The sequence below is a fragment of the Eucalyptus grandis genome, chromosome 4, assembly GCF_016545825.1.
Source record: "Eucalyptus grandis isolate ANBG69807.140 chromosome 4, ASM1654582v1, whole genome shotgun sequence".
Taxonomy (NCBI): Eukaryota; Viridiplantae; Streptophyta; class Magnoliopsida; order Myrtales; family Myrtaceae; genus Eucalyptus; species Eucalyptus grandis.
In genome coordinates this window covers 18,819,544-18,836,921 of record NC_052615.1, presented here as the reverse complement: position 1 = coordinate 18,836,921, position 17,378 = coordinate 18,819,544, and positions in this window count along the sequence as shown.

Genomic DNA, 17,378 nt, shown 5'->3' with positions numbered 1-17,378 from the left:
ACTCTTTGATACAGGAGCTGATCTCAATTGTATCAAAGAAGACCTTGTTGCAACAATATACTTTGATAAGACTTCCGAATCTTTAAAATCAGCCTCGGAGATAAACTTAATATCCAATACAAATTACCAGAAGTCTTAATAATAAAAGATCAAATGTCTTACAAAACATCTTTTCTTTTAGTAAAAAATATGAGGCAACAGGTAATTCTTGGAACACCTTTCATACAATTAATCCAACCTTTTACAATTACTAACGAAGGTATTGAAACCTATGCTTTAAACAGAAAAATCACATTCAACTTCATAACAAAACCACAGAAGAGAAGCCTAAATATTTTACAAGAACATTCTATTTCAGAAATAAATTGCCTTATAAAAGACAAAGAAAACCAGCTTGAATTCTTAAAAGAAGATTTAGAATTCAAAAGAATAGAAGAAAATCTTATAAAACCAAACATCATAGAAAAGATAACTTCCCTACAAAAACACATAGAAAGGACTATATGCTCTACTCTACCCAATGCATTTTGGGAAAGAAAGAAGCATATCGTGATTTACCTTCTGAATAAGATTTTTCTGAAAACAAAATACCTATCAAAGCTCACCCAACACAAATGAATCAAGAAGTTTTGAAATTCTGTCAAGTAGAAATACAAGATCTCTTGAATAAAAAAAATCATAAGAAAAAGCCAATCACCATGGAGTTGTTCTACTTTTTATGTCAATAAAAATGCTGAACTTGAAAGAGGAGTTCCCAGTTAGTTATTAATTATAAACCTCTTAATACAGCCCTTAGGTGGATAAGATATCCTATACCCAATAAAAAAGATTTGCTCAACAGACTTTGTAGATAAAAAATATTTTCAAAATTTGACATAAAGTCAGGATTTTGGCAAATACAAGTCAGTGAAAAAGATAAATACAAGACAGCCTTTACAGTTCCTTTTGGCCAATATGAATGGAATGTTATGTCATTTGGTCTAAAAATGCCCATTCGGAATTTCAAAGAATTATGAACGAGATTTTCAATCTTTATTCAGAGTATATCATAGTTTATATAAATGATGTTCTAGTATTCTCTTCCAATATAGAACAACATTTCAAACATTTATCCACTTTCATAAAAATAATCATACAAAACGGTCTTGTAGTCTCTCCTACTAAAATTGCACTCTTCAAAACCAAGATTAGATTCTTAGGTCATTACATTCATTTAAGCACCATCACTCCCATAGAAAGATCAATCTCTTTTACTGATAAATTCCCTGATGAAATTAAAGACAAAACTCAATTACAAAGGTTTTTGGATAGTCTCAATTATATTTTAGATTTCTTTCCCAATATAAATATCTTTTGTAAACCTTTACATCAAAGGTTACGAAAGGATCCTCCACCTTGGACTTCTGTCCATACTGACATTGTCAAACAAATAAAAATGCATGTGAAAGATATACCATGCTTACACCTAGCTGATCCTTCCACTTTCAAAATAGTTAAAACGGATACATCAGAATTAGGATATGGTGGCATTCTCAAACAGGTCAAAAACAACAAAGAACAAGTTGTTCGGTTTATATCAAAACATTGGAATTCCACTCAACAAAATTATTCGACAATCAAAAAAGAAATACTTGCTATAGTTTTGTCTATATCAAAATTCCAAGGAGATTTATTAAATCAAAAATTTCTCTTACGAATTGATTGCAAATCAGCTAAAGACATTTTACAAAAAGACGTTTTAAACATTGCATCAAAACATATTTTTGCCATATGGCAAGCCATACTTTTAGTATTCGATTTTGACATTGAATTTATAAATGGTTCTTCAAATTCATTGCTTGATTTTCTCACAAGAGAATTTTTGGGATACCAATATGCCAAGATCCAAAAAGACAAAGATAAAGGCAAAGGCAAAGCCACCGCCGAACCCTCCAATACGCTACCAAAGCCAAAAGCTTAACATCCGTCAAGACATGGCTCCAAATGGCAGAAAACAACTAGACATTCTTACAACAAACATCTTTGACAATAGAACCCATATCATCTCGAACCCATGCTAGCCTTTAATCAGTTAGCCAACATGGCTACCAAAAGAAACAATATTGTTACTTACCTAGTCTTTGCAAAAAGACGTAAAGAAAGAGCCATCTAGTGCCATCGAGGTAAGTAACAATCATTCCCGCTTGATACACAAAAACAAGCGGAATACAAAAGAATTTCGAGTGAGGTGGTTATTAGGCCTTAGGCAACCCCTCATTCTCAAAGATCAAAATTTTTTCTCAAAACATCTTTTCAAAAAATATTGACTGTAGAAGATGGATTCTTCGATGAAGATCCAATCAAATTTGCAAAAAACATATTTCCAAAAAATTAGCTTTTCAAACCTCACAATACAAACAGAACCCTTGCTTATTATAAGCAAATTCTAGTGAAAACAGAATTGGCAAGGTTCGCTCACTTTGCTGACAAAAACAATACAAGAAATATCCTATATTCCATTATATCCATTAGTAAAGTCATTCACCCCTCACACTGGGGAGCTTCAGCCCATACACCTAGAAAATTCCAAACCAGACTTACCCAAAGCCTACCATACTCCTCCTCATATACATACTGGGACTACCAACAAGCTTGGTGGAATGTCTTTTTCAGACAAAATACAAATTTCCAACATACCTGGTTATTATTCTTTAAAGACAACTTCTCAAGACAAAGCCTACCTAATTGGTTTGACTCCTGGTGGGATCTCTTTTGTCTTTTGGACATAATACTACACCCCACGGTCAAATAAAGATACACGGTTTTCAGTGAATACTTTGTACCAACACCTCATGATATAAGGTTCCCATGCCTTATGCATTTCTTTATAATATTCAGAATTTCTTGGGTAACAGCATGGGAATTTGAATACAATACATCCAATAAATCGGGTGTACCAATACTTGTCCGAAAATACAAAACAAAAAGGTGGGATGGATTCAAATTTCATGACCAAGGATCTGAAGCTACGGTTAGGACATGGCTAAATAGCTAGAAAAATCAAATAACCACAGTCCCATCAAATACATCTTTTCTACAAGAAAAATCCATTGCAAGTGCAGCACTGGCTGCAGTCCAGAGCAAGGAGGAATACCGCAACATCCTCAGAACAATGCTCTCCGAAGCGGAAGGATCACAATTTGGATCTTCCAAATCTCAGGATAATACAGACAGATCCTTATAGTCACATCATAGTGGAAACACCAATGAAGACGACTGCTAGGGAATCAACCTAGATAGAGATTAAACTCAAGACATCACATGCCAACACTATTACAAGCGGTGCAAAGGCTATACACCATAGCATGATAGACATACACTATTCATACACTATTCACTATTCACTTTATACTGTTCAGCACTGTAGCACTTTCACTGTAGCACCTCCTATAAATACACCCTCTTGACATAGAAGAAGGGGACGTCGAAATTTTCTAGATTTCTCTCTCTTCTTCCTCCCTCTCTCACTTGTAAACCATTATCTCTTCCATCTTCATCCTCATCTCTTTCATCTCCAAGCTCTTTTACCTTGTATCCCCTAGTTTCAAAGTAAGTTAGTTTTCCATACATAGTTTTATACAGGGTTACCAACTTACATGATAGTTGGTTAATCATTTCTTGTAATACAAATATCAATACTCCCTAGAGTGCGGATTACCGCCCTAGTGGATGCCTTGATGCTTTAGTTTCTGCATCCTTCAATACATGTAATTTCACTTTTCAGCTTTATATAATACAAGTCTATACCACCTTCATGGTTGGTTTTTGTTTATGCATACTCTTACTTTATATTTTATATATTGCCTTTGGTCTTTGCATTATTTTTAATTCTCGCGATTTTATTTAAGTTTTATACAGTTCTCTGTTCTTATAGATCTGTTAATCTCTTATACTTCCTTGTTTTCTCATATAGTACTCCAATCCTAACCCCTTTATGGTATATATATATATATGCCTAAATAAATGGTGGACTGAACGGAAATATATAGCGGAAGACCAGAAATGCTTAGCTTTTTACAAGTTCAGTTCTACTTTTTGTCTCAAACGAAAGTCATTCCGTTGAAACCCAAGTTTCTGTCACATGGTAATTTGCTCAAACAAAGATGTCGCGGTGGGAGTGCTGCTCTGTCACTATCTTTTAATCAACAAGGCTATTTAAAAACTCACAATCGACGACCTCGCCGGCCAGGCAGCTTTGGCTTCTATTGGACGAACCTCCGCACAATCGTCTCATTGAGAAATGACAATCACTTACTTCCCTTGGCCGGCGCTTAGTACACTGTTTAGCTGTCAAAAAATAGGTCGCATCGCCTTGATTTTGTCCTTTTGTTTATTTATGTGATGGCTAGGGAAAATCGTCAATTCATCTTGCTTGTTCCTTTGGCTTTCGTCAGCTCTTGCGATCAAAATGCATTCTTATTTCCAATTTAGTTTTCGAAGGAGACAACAGGCACATGGAAGCAGACATAAAATGGCTGGTGACACAAAGTCGATGACGAAGACCTTAAAATCGAATGCTGTCGGTAGATCAGAACGTATGCACTTGAGGACATCCTATTGGGGGCACAGACGCCCCTCTCTGAGAACAAGTCATAATAGGGTCTTTTTTATTCGGCTTTCGGGGAATGCGCTTGGAGGAAATATAAATGCCTTTAACGTAAAGGGATTTGGTAAAATATAAATACTATTTGATAAATTGTAATTGAAAAGTATCTTGAGATGCAACTTTAGAAAACACTATTTAGTAAATATATATTTGAAAAGTCCTTTGTGTGCCAATTTAAAGTTTTTAAATTTAATTTGTTTAAAACTGAAAAAATCATAACTTTTATCTTTTGCATTGAAAGAAACATATTAAGAAATTTATAAATAAATGGATCTTTCTCAACTAAAAGAGAGTAATTTCATTATAATAAACATAATCACATGTCCCGAAGAAAGGAATAAGTTATCCTTAAATATTGCAATCTTCCTTAACTATATCTTAAACTCATGGCTATTTGATTTAGAGATGTATTATCATTTGAAGCACTTGCCCCACATTGTGGGGCTTTTGTTCCCTCCTTAATTTCTCTATTAAAGATTGACCCTCCAAAGAAGAAGGAATCTGGTGGATTGGGGCATCATCAATCAAACGAAAGAAGATGAATCAATAAGACGTGCGGCTTGCCAATTGTGCAGCTTGTGATTGCAAGATGGGAGATATGATCTGAATTTGTGCAAGCAAAAAGATCCGGATTTGAATCCATGTTAAGAAAAATCTCACAATCACAACTATCTGTCAAGATTTTTCTTGTGATCGTATTTGCCTCCTCATACTCAATTCCTCTTCATAAAAAAGAAATCCGAAGAACGAAACAAGAATTGAATGGAAATGTATGGCTCCATTAAGGTCAATTACATTCATTGTACCAAGAGATGAACATTGCAATCACGACACTTTCACCTAGACACCAGAGGACGCCATCATGTCCATAGATCAGTAAGATTTCTAATTCAGTGAAGGGTTCTTCCAAATTCCTAAGCTGGTCACAGAGAGATCAAAACGAATAAATAATCAACAACCCTCATCTCAGCTACCAAAAGCAAAAGAAAAACAAACGAAATAGAAAAAAATAAAAAATTTCACATCACGTTGGAAGATACGCAGGATACTAGAGGATCAATCAATCTGATATTATTGAATCAATCAAAGATCATTCAATATCGATCAAGATTATTCAATATCGGATCTAATCTGTATATTATTTTATTACCTTTTCTTTACACATATCTTGTACTATAATATCGATTGTGTATACTGAGTTAATAGACAAGAATATACAGAAAATTTTCCCAACTCTTCTCTCTCGACTTCTTCCTTCAAATCTTCTTTCATGGTATTAGAGCAGGTCACACGTCTGTGATCCGTTTCTTCTACTTTGTCTTTTTTCTTCTGGTTTTCTGATTATTGTCGAGTGAAACAAGCTAACCTGCAAAAGGCGTTAGCACTTCGGCATAGGAATCGACACCTTGAAGACTTCATATTAAAACAAACGAAGGAAAGAGAAGAGGGGAGCTTGATTTATCACCATGGCCGACGATCAAGCTTGTTTACTGTGGATATGGCGACCTCAGAAGCACAAAATCCTATGCATCTCATCACAGGTCGAACAGATCAGCCCATAGGGGGCAATTTTTTCCATGGCAAACCAACCTAGGGGTGCCCACGTTAGGACCTTCCTACTAGTGGATGCCGATACCAATGTATTATGGGCCAAGCCCACATGTTTCGGTTTCGGGAGGCCAGATTCAAGATGGCCCACCAGCCGCCAATGGGGTAGGCCATTCGGAAGTAACTAGGAATTTCAATGCGGGTGAAAACCCTAACAGGTTAGGCGACTCGAATTCGGGAATTTCGGGCGGACTCAATCCGGGTCAATCAGCGAATCCCTACCCGGGAGTTCCACCCGGGTTTATGCCTTTTCCTTTTGCGGCAGCCATGGGTCGCTCGGAACCCGATGACGTGCTCTATGTGTCCACCACCGACGGGCCCGAGTTGCGACTCATCAGTCACCATCTCATGGGACCCAAAAACTATTCGAGCTGGGCACGAGAGTTTCGGTGAGCGCTCGTCACAAAGGACAAGGAAGCTTTATTGACGGTATTGTCTCGATTCTGACCGATGAAAAAAATGAGAAAGCAATGGAGAAAATGTAACCAGTTGGTTAGAACGTGGATAGGAAATTGCATAAGCCCAGAAATCACAGCCGGTTTGCCCCCAACAGAAGACTCAAAAAACATTTGGGACAATAATAGAGAGATGTACGGGAAGTTGGATCGGGCGAAGATTTTCTCGCTGCATCAAGCTCTCAGCGAACTGAAGCAAGGAGACATGTCCATGACGGCATGCTTCAACAAGCTGTCAGCCCTCTGGAACGAGCTGGAAGCCACCGAAGAAAAACTTCAAGGGCCCGAAACAACGCTATGGTAGTTTAAAGAGATGAGAGACAGGGAAAGCTACTCATTTTTTACTAATCCTTAACGAATCATTTCTTACCTTTAGGTCGCAGATATTGGCTATGGAGCCAACACCCACTCTCGGCCGGATCTTCCAATTAGCTGTGCAAGAAGAAAGCCGAGACTCTCCTTGTCGGACAACAAGGCCGGTGAAACCTAGCGCGGCGACAAGAATCCAGAGGGGGGAGATGGTCAGCGAAACCCTAGCGCTGGCGGTAAGAATCCAAAGTGGGGAGAAAACCCTAGAAAAGAAAAATGACCCGTTGCTAGGGTTTTCATCTGAGAAGTGAGGCTTTAAAGCATCCTCAATGGACGGTCAAGATCGAGGGCAGCGATCCGATGGTCCACAAGGCGCGCGATATCCGATCGATTTGGACGGCGGAGATGCATCCGGATCTAAGGGATCCAACGGCCCAATTTTTTCGAAAGCTTATGGGCAGAATTTTAAAAATAGAGGAAAACCATTTTGTGATTTTTGCAAGCGGCCCCATCACACAATTCAAAATTGCTGGAAGTTACACGGCAGACCTGGAGAAAAAGAAAAACAAAAGGGAAAAGATATATCACCAGCCGTCTCCGCTTTCCAAATTACAGGATCAGTAGACTAGCCTATCACACATGGGGAATATCAGCAATTGATGCAGGCGCTACAAAAATTGGACGTTCAAAAAGGGGGGAGCAGTTTTACAGGGATTTCTTGTTGCATGATAAATTCCATATCAAGAAATGCCTGGATTATCGATTCGGGAGCCAGTGATCATATAGCATGCGATAAAGGATTATTTTCTATTGTTCGTGAAGAATTAGAAAATCCTATTATTATGCAATTACCAAATGGGAACATCACCCATGTTACTACAACAGGAACAGTCACTCTTAACTCCCAAATTGTTCTAAGCCATGTCCTTTATGTCCCAAACTTCCAATTTAATCTCATTTCTGTGTCTAGAGCCTGTGAGGAAAATTCTTGTCAAGTACTTTTCAATGCTAATACCTATTTATTTCAGGCCATTTCAATTGGGAAACTGATGGGCTAGGGTAATCTCTCTGAAGGATTATTTTTTTGGAAAAGCTTGCCCACACACCTTCATAATTTTTCTTGTAATAAATCATTGTGTAATTTGACTACCAATGATAGAAAATTCCTTTTGCATTCCAGATTGGGGCATAGTTCTTCTTTCCCTTATCCTCAGTGTCATATTTGCCCGCTTGCAAGGCAGTCGCGTAGTCCTTTTCCCTTGAGCAAAAGTCGCACAAAAAACATTTTTTCCCTGCTGCATATTGATGTCTGGGGTCCATACCATACACCGAATCATGATGGGTCTCGTTTTTTCCTTACTATTGTGGATGATCACTCCAGAGCTACGTGGATTTTTCTTATGCAATCTAAGGGTCAAGTTTTGTCCCAATTGAGAAATTTCCTTTCCCTGTCAAAGACTCAGTTCGGGAAAATGGTCCAAAAAATAAGGACATATAATGGAAAGGAATTTTTCAATCATGAATGTGCTACTCTATTTTCTTCACTAGGGATATTACATGAGATTTCATGTGTATATACACGACAACAAGATGGAGTGGTGGAAAGGAAGCATCGTCACCTGTTGGAAGTTGCAAGGACTTTGAAATTTCAAGCCTCTATTCTAGACAATTTTTAGGGAGATTGTGTATTAACTGCAGCCTATTTGATAAATCGTATGCCGTCTAAAATACTAGGTGGACGAACTCCTTTCGAGTTGCTTTTTGGGAATAAACCAGACTTGGATCACCTGAAAAATATTTGGTTGTTTATGCTATGCTACAATTGTTGGACCTAGGGATAAGATGGGTCCTCGAGCTTGAAGTTGCATATTCATGGGATATCCCAACTTACAAAAGGGACACCGGGTATTTGATCCTTCCATAGGAGAATTTTCAGTCAGTAGAGACGTCTTATTCCAGGAAAATATCTTTCCATTTGCTTCTCAGAAGTCAAGCACAGATCGCACTGAAAACTCTCATATGTCTTATACCGAGGAACTAGTCGGAGATCCCACATATGTCTTACTTCCCTCATCGGTCGATACAAGGAATTCTTCTCCATCAAATACCAACTTGACACCCTTAATGGAAGCTGCAGATGAAAGCCCAAATGATGTGTCTTCTTCCCATTCACCTCCCACGGAAGATCCAGCTACTCCAATTCCTCCAGAAGATGGACAACCGCGGCGTTCCGGCTGAGCCACGCGTCCACCAACTTGGACAAAAGACTATATATGTGGTGTCAGGAATTCACCAGGTATTCCTTTCCCCATTTCCTCTTATGTTTCCTTCGATAAGTTATCTCCCAAACATAGATGTTGTATCACTCGCATCTCCGAAGAGCAAGAGCCGACCAGTTTTGATGAAGCAAGAAGTGATCTGCGATGGCAGAAAGCCATGGAAGCAGAATTGACGGCCTTGATAAATAATTACACATGGGATCTTGTTACCATACCCTCGCATCACAAAGCCATTGGATGCAAATGGGTATATAATATCAAATATCGGGCAGACGGATCGATCGAACGGTACAAGGCTCGATTGGTGGCAAAGGGCTTCACACAGCGGGAAGGTTTTGACTATCACGAAACCTTTTCCCCGGTAGCCAAAGATGTAACTGTCCACTCCTTTCTTTCAAAGTAGCAGCCTTCCAGGATTGGTCATTACATCAAATGGATGTTCATAATGCTTTCTTGCATGGGGATCTAGACGAGGAGATCTATATGGAAGTACCACAAGGTTTACAGAGACAATGGGAGAATAAAGTATGTCGTCTCCGCAAATCCTTGTATAGACTCAAGCAAGCTTCTAGACAGTAGTACTTGAAATTTGTTGAGTCTCTGATAGCTGCAGGTTTTCAATAGTCCAGATTCGATTATGCGGTATTTACATGGACTCAAGGTACGTCATCTATTTACTTGATGATATACGTAGATGATATACTTATTATGGGTAACGACGAAGTAGCTATCAAAGGTTTCAAGGAATATCTACATTCCACCTTCCATATTAAAGACCTAGGTCCTCCAAAGTATTTTCTTGGAATTGAAATTGTGCGGTCGACCAAGGTATCTCCCTCCAAAGGAAATTTGCCCTAGAAATTATTTCAGAAGCAGGTTTATTGGGATGTAAGCCAGCAATGATACCAATAGAGCAAAATACCAAACTCACTACAGCGGATTATGATGCTGGACTATCTCAACAAAATGATCCCATTCTCAGGGATCCATTGGGGTATTAGAAACTTGTTGGGAAGCTTATATATTTGACTATGACCAGGCCAGACATAAGTTATGCTGTGCAGACGCTCAGTCAATTTATGCACCAACCCAAGGAATCTCATATGAATGCTGCACTGAAGGTGGTAAAATACTTGAAGAAATGTCCTGGACTTAGCATTTTCCTTTCTAGGAAATGTGACATGAGGATGACTGCATATTGTGATGCAGACTATGCAACTTGCCCAATGAGCAGAAGGTCCATAACTGGTTTTCGTATTAAGTTGGGGATTCCTTACTTTCGTGGAAGACGAAGAAATAGCCAACCGTTTCATTATCCTCGGCAGAGGCAGAATATCGTGCCATGGCTAAAACCACATGTGAAATAGTGTGGCTACGAGGATTACTTGAGGATCTCGGGGTATAAGTTGAAGGGCTGACAAGATTATTTTGTGACAATGATGCAGCCCTCAAACTTGCATTAAATCCCATTGTGCATGAAAGAACGAAACATATAGAAGTGGACTGTCATTTCACTCGAGAGAAAATTCAGCAAGGAATGATCGAGGCATAAGGGATTGGAACAGAGGAGCAACCGGCAGATGTCTTTACCAAACCCTTATGTCAGAGACAGCATGCGTATCTCTTGAGCAAGCTAGGTGTCTTGGACATCTACAAGCCACTAGCTTGAGGGGGAGTGTTGGAAGATACAGGATACTAGAGGATCAATCAATATGATATTATTGAATCAATCAAAGATCATTCAATATTGATCAAGATTATTCAATATCGGATCTCATTTGTATATTATTTTATTGCCTTTTCTTTACACATATCTTGTACTATAATATCGATTATGTATACTGAGTTAATAGACAAGAATATACAGAAAAATTTCCCCAACTCTTCTCTCTCAACTTCTTCCTTCAAATCTTCTTTCACATCTTCAAACAAAACTCATCTTCCCACTCTCTGTCTCATCGCAAGGACTCACCATATGAGACCTCCCCATGACTGGCAATGACGATGGCAACGAATTTGTACCAGAGACCCCTCGCTTCATGCCCTTCCGATCGGATACAACACGCTCTTATTCTTCGCCATCAAACGAGGGCAATTGCTCTTGGATTTCTTGTGAAGCGTCAACCGCAGTTTCGGTGGTACGGCCTCCTCTCGATCCCCAAGTTGCACTCCGAGACCCAACCCCGTTAGATGTAGCGGAGAAGGCATTCTGCAGCGCCGGTAGCCATGGCATTTCGCGACGAAGTTTCTTAGAAGGACGGTGGGGCTGTACAAGTGGTGAGCGAGGAAAAGAGCTCGAGGGTTGGTGTGAGGGAAGGGAGCTCGGGGGGAAGAGGAGCGCAAGGAGCACAGATTTGGTGAGTAGAGGCAAGTGGAAGAGAGGAGCCGCTCTCTTAAGCTTTTTTGTTTATAAAGGGGCAAAATTGGAATTATGTTTGATAAATAAGGTTGGGATGGGAAAAGGACATATCTTCATTAAACCAGCCCAATAGCATTCCGAAAATGCTATTTCCTAAGGCACCAAACCCTATATTTTCCTAAAGGCCTTTAAAGGGCTTCAGAACTTCAAAAAATGAACCAAACATCATATGTATTTGTCAAATCCCTTTAGAACCCCAAAACTCTTTCCAAATGTTGAACTAAATGGATCAATCACATCTGTCTTTTCCTCACCAACAAAAAATAGCATCCAATATTGAAAAAAAAAAATTGTTGGCTGCACAAAACTCGATGCATGATAGCTAATCCTCAACTTTCCGAAAACATTATCCGAAGGTGCTTTGCTTTGACTTTTTGGATGTTTCTTTCCATAGTCCATGTGCTTTATCATTTAGTATCGAACCAATTACTTCAATAGGCAAAGGAAGTCTTCCATTGCAGATGCAATATTCTTTGAAAGATCATAGTAACTATCAATAAGAGAGTTTCTGTTAATTGCATGCCTATTAAAGAGATGAAGAGGATGATCACTATAAATCGCCCCCCTCCCACCAAAAAAATTCATGATTTAAAACTTCACACTTTGATCCAATGATTCGCAAAATATCTTTATTTCTAGTAGTAATCAATACTCAAGACCTTGAACACAAAGCACTTCTTCTGACCAATTTCTTAACTTGTTTGCTTTAATCAACATTATTCGGTACAATGAGGACCTTCTTATTGTAAATTGCTTCTCTAATCCTCTTCATCCTATAGTCAATTTCGTCGATGCTCCTTATTCTGCGGTGTTTCATAATTTGACTGTCTTTGCAATTCAACTAGGCCATCAGTTCTTGACAACTTTCATTGAATTTAAGGTTTTCTTAGTAACTATTTTTGATAACTTGACATCACTCATATGATTTGTTGTGCAAGCCTTACGTTCTTGATTATGTCAAGTTCCAAAGAAAACACCAAGCATGTAGAAAATCATATTTAGATTTCATTTGTTACGTGGAAAATAAATGTGGCACCCCCGACTTGCTTGAGGTGGCCACAGGTGATCTCTTTTAATTACTTGATCTCATATAACTTCACAGACTGATACCCTTTGACTAGGGAATTTTTTTTTTTGAAAAGGTCCCAGCTCAACTTATTAGCGGAAGCATAAACAAGTCTCACCATCTCTCCCTCCAATAACCATAATGCAATACATACCAACTACGCACCATAAGAAAAGATACTGCTGATTCACTCTTATTTATATTTTCATGATGGACATCGAGGTCGATACAACAAAAAGCTAAGATTTTAACTATACTCGGCTACCATCCCAAAAGGACTCAATTCTACATTGATCATGTACCACCCGCCATCTACGAGCGTTGGCTATCTCCAAAAAGTGTCAACTCTCATTAGCTATATGCGCCATCATACCCAATCCGGTGCATCGGGTGGTGGCGGCGGTAACATCCCGAACATAACTCCATGGCGTCGGACATGGACAAATATAAACTCCTGGATGATCGGGCCATCAGCTCGACCCATGTCGTACATAACCAACACTCGGACTCGAACAAAAACTAAACAAAGAGCACCGACACAGACATGCTCAGTACACTCCACATCCACATCAGTAGGTATGCCATAGTAAGTACCGCGTGCAACCGGTAGCAAATGCATATTTCTAATCTGAAATGTTAATCTCCAAAAGGGGTGAGTGCAACCACTCAGCAGGTAAAAGATCCATTAAACTACTCAATGCATCAAACAGAACAATCATGGCATCATAGAGTACATATAGTTCATACATATCAAACATATCTCACCTTTCAGTCATGCATATTACATCAAAACAACCATATATATATAGGTCACCATGTCATGTGCATATACCATCAATGCACTTGTACATATAATGTCATATAGTCATGCATACATGTCACCGTGCCATGTGCACATACCACAATGCACTTATACATGTTACACCATACAGCCATGCATATGTCACGGGCCGATCGATTGGGATCGTGACCGCGCGGCGACTCGGGCAACTTTGGGATCACCCAAGCCAAGCCTTGCTCAATCAGCGCTCACTCGCTCGCTTACCCGGATCGTTGAGAGAGAAAGTTTAGAGAGAGGAGCTCTGAGAAGGAATGGAACTTTGATATTTCTGAAATGGATTGGATGATTACAAACGAAGAAGGACACCCCTTTTATAGTTGAGGGCCTCAGTTTACATCCGTTGATCTACTTTTCATCTAACAGGCGAGATCGCACCGCCTCAACTACCGACATAAATATTCATTTACCATGTACCGACATTAATGAAAGGAAACTTCTAGAATCAGGCAAAATGACAGTGTCGCCCGCCCTTGGAAACTTCGGGGAACAGGCTTGGTGGAACTCCGAGTGACAACAGGAGGTCCACGGGCGAGTTGGGGTCGACTCTGGGGAACCTCTCGGGTCGTCCAACTTTCGGCCCGTGACACATACATGTCACCATACCATGTGCACATACCACCATGCACTTATACATGTTACACCATACAACCATGCATACATGTCACCATACCATGTGCACATACCACCATGCACTTATACATATTACATCATACATCCATGCATACATGTCACCACACTATGCATGATTCAATTTCAGCTCTTGATTTTCAATTGGATTGCCACATTTTTTTCTTTCCCGGGACCAGTAATTGCATCCCACATTTCTATCGCTCGCACCCAACCTGGCATCGCAAGGAACCTCTGGCACACACCTCCGGGCATTCGGCACACACACTCCAGGCATCTTGAAACTCCCGAGAACATCCGGCACACACCTTCGAGCATTAGGCACACACACTCCGGGCATCTCGAAACTCCCGAGGACATCCGGCACACACCTCCGGGCATCCCGATACTCCCGGGGCATCGTCGACTCACACCTCCGACGGTATCCTCATTTATCATAATTCATGTTCACAATTGTGTCTCAATATCAACATGGCACATGATGTGATGGCAACAAGGTCAATTTCAGCTTTTGATTTTATATGTAATGCCAAATATCATCATATGTGCAGCAAGATTCAATCACTTAAAAACAATATAATTCATGGGGCAAACTCATGGATTATTGCTATTATTTTAGAAACGGAATGCGTTCTTTTAATTTACACTTCTTAAAATTTAGTGATTGGCCCTAATAATTTCTAAGAATTTAATACATCGTAGACAAGCTCTAGAGGCATTTATCTCATACAGAACACAACACCACCAGAATTTCATACAAAACAGAATAGTCCATGCATTACAGCTTTTGAAATTCGCACAATTCAGCTTGCACAGTTTTAGAAGAAATTTTAATTAAATACCCAAATGACCTTCAAAAATTATAAATTAGAATATGTGATAGATAAGACCATAAGCTAGATACTCCATGAAGACACCGAAGTCAAATTCGTCCTAGATAATTAAATATGGACGGTTAAAATCCCTGTTCCTAGTACCGTAATTCCAGATCTAACCATCTCCAAAGGATCACGATTTCACCTACCTATTCTTGTTTTTTTTCTCTAAATTTTTTATATGTTAAACCTCAGGATGTCCTTTACAAATTTTGTTAAGAAATCGAAGTGAAATTGCAACAAAAAGATTGCCTTACCGTCCATGCATTCATCAAGGGTCGGTACCAAAATTTCCAGATCTAGTCTTTCCAAAGAAAAACGATTTCACCTACTTATACTTGTTTTTTTTGTCCCAAATTTGAGTATGTTATACTCCAAGAAGTCCTTTACAACTTTAATTTAGAGGTCGAAGTCAAAATTCAATTATAACATCACATGCAAGTCACTAGAACATCCAAGGTCGAGCTGTTTTTCTCAAGAACAGTACACTAGACTAGAGCACCAGTCTTATAACTTCAATTTTTCACATTCTATACATCCGAAATTGTCACCATTCAATCACACACACTAAACACAGCATGCAAGAGTAGATCAAAGGATCCCACTTGCCTCTAGACCAAGCAAACGGCGAGCACAATGGCGAGACACGGCGGCGATGGACGACGGTGAGCAAGGCGGACGATCGACGGACGGCCCTCCTCCTTCCTCTCTTCCTTCCTTTCTTTCTTCCTTTCTTCCTTCTCTTTCTCTCCTCTCTCTCTCTCTCTCTCGGACGAACCCTCCTCTCTCTCTCTCCCTCTCTCTTGCTTAAACCGGCCACCCTTTTCCCCCTAATTTCCTTCCCTTCATCATTAGCCATCATCACCTTTTGCATGGGGTGACACTTGACCATCACCATGGGACAAATGGGGAGGCATGCAAACCAGACTCCCCCCCCCCCTCCTTCGTGTGACAGCAGCCCTTCATGGGCTTATGGGCCGGCCATTAAGGCCCATCTTAGCTTAAATAAATCCAGAATTAACCCTTTTTTAAAAACTAACTAAATCCCTATTAAATCAAAGTACTTAAATTACAAATTTAAATGGCTATAATACTTTGTAACGTAGATTAATAAAGTCCAACTTCTAAAATTCATGGCCGAAGACATAATTTTCCTCATCAAATAAATTTGGATCTCACATGGGCGTGGAACATGTTTCCAACAAAATATTCACCCATTAGGTGCTCAGCCATTAATTCTATTACACTTCTTTGGTCTAAAGACCATAACATAGATCAATGATGCGTCCATCGCCCTTCCAAAGGTTGTAAGGCATCTAGAGGTTGCCACGGAGTTTTAGGATGCCGCAATAAACGATTCGAAAAATGTTTTCCTAAAAATAATTGCTTATATAATTTACAAAAATGAATGAATACAAAATATTTTCATTGTCAACAAAAATGTTTAGATATAAATTATTGGTGATAATGAAAATATTTTCCATCAACCAATTATTTGAAGCAACACAAGCACTCAATTTTAGGAAAATCTTTTCTAAATCATCAATATTTCTTAAAATAAACAGAGCCAGAAGAAAATGATGAAACTTAAACTGAAGAATTTCAGATTTAATTGTTCTAGCTTATTCTATGTAACCATGAAATATATGAAACTAATAGAAATATCAAAAAACACGTCACTCTCAAACATACTTTTCACGCACATGGCAAGGTGCCGTGTGTTGCACTATGTCATGACACCGAAAAATTGACTTGATCCCAACATGAGATTAGCAATCTTCGAATTATGTTAATCGTATTTCAGCAAAATAAATGTACAAATATTTATGCATCGCAAATTAGCATTTTATTAGCATTTTTTTATTTTTCTGAAAAAAATAGCATTTTATTAGTTATGTTCAAGACCTAAAGTTGGACATTTTGTGTTCAAGAGGAGAAATATCTGATGTATTAATTGAAAGATCAAATGATTAGACAGGAAGATGCATGGTATTCAATTATTCCACTAAGAGTTGCTTGCTAAACGATGGGTGTCTCCACATACATAGGTCACCATGCTATTGAACGAATATGCAGAAAGCAAGATAAGTGGATTGGAGACAAAGGAAATAAAATTTCAAAAAAGATCATCAAATGAAGGAAAACGACCTTTTTATTCTATTTTTCTTTCTTCATTTTCTATAAGACAAATGATAGCGCTTCTAGTGAAATCAGGAACACTAACAAAAGCATCACCGGAGCGATGTCCTCCACG